Source organism: Callospermophilus lateralis, chromosome 5 (genome assembly GCF_048772815.1).
Source record: "Callospermophilus lateralis isolate mCalLat2 chromosome 5, mCalLat2.hap1, whole genome shotgun sequence".
Lineage (NCBI taxonomy): Eukaryota > Metazoa > Chordata > Mammalia > Rodentia > Sciuridae > Callospermophilus > Callospermophilus lateralis.
In genome coordinates, this window is record NC_135309.1 from 159781929 (window position 1) to 159782879 (window position 951).

The window sequence follows — 951 nt, forward strand, 5'->3', positions numbered from 1 at the left end:
TGCTCTCCAATTCCCCAAAAGAATATCTTTAGGGACCGTGTTTTAATCTAAAAGTTTGGATTAGAGAATCAAGACACTATTGGTACAAGAAAAAATGAATGAAGAGCCATAATCATATAGAGTTTACATTGTCATAACACTTTTATTTTCTTTCACATACGTAAAAAACTTGGCGTAAATTATCTCACTCAATTAAAACTAAGTCAATGATATTTTGAGGCACTTAATAGTAAAGTTTGCTTGGTGCTCACTTCGGCAGCACATATACTAAAGTTGGAACGATACAGAGAAGATTAGCATGGCCCCTGGGCAAGGATGACATGCAAATTCGTGAAGCGTTCCATATTAAAAAAAAAAAAAGAATTATAGTTAAGTAGATACCAAATTCTAGAATAAGTTAACTAAATCAATCTTTGAGATCAGTGAGTCTAATAATTCAAAATATGTATTCCTGCTTTAAATTTATATTTCACTCTGTTTTTACTATGTGCATGGTATATAATGTCACGCATACTTGGAAATGATAAAGGTTAATTTATATACCCATTAACTTGTGTGTGTGTGTGTGTGTGTGTGTATTTAATTTTTAATTTTTAGGAGAGGGTCTCATTATGTTGCTTAGACTGACCTTGAACTCCTGGGCTCAAGCAGCTCTCCCACCTAAGTCTCCCCAGTAGCTGGGACTATATGTGAGCAGCATGCACCTGACTTGAATTACATTTTAAAATAATATTCCAAAAGTAGTTCTAATTTCTGTGAAAGAAAAATGGCTGTGTAGGAACAACCCTGTGCAGATAATAGTGAGCAGCTCTGAAGATAAGTGTGTGTGGTACACACACGTATGCATGCTGACCCCTCCTCATTAGAATATGGTGAACCGTGACCAACTTCAGCAAGCAAGAAATGGGATGGGATGTAGCACTTAGGAGAAAGACCAGCCTGGTGTCAGCC

General features: G+C 36.3%; 1 non-coding gene across 1 annotated transcript; it reads left to right on the forward strand.

The window, feature by feature from the left end:
• Window positions 1–243: 243 nt before the first annotated feature.
• On the forward strand, window positions 244–350 carry LOC143400619 (U6 spliceosomal RNA). The gene has a single exon (XR_013091519.1). It is a non-coding gene; the product is annotated as a U6 spliceosomal RNA (small nuclear RNA).
• The last annotated feature ends 601 nt before the right edge of the window (window positions 351–951 follow it).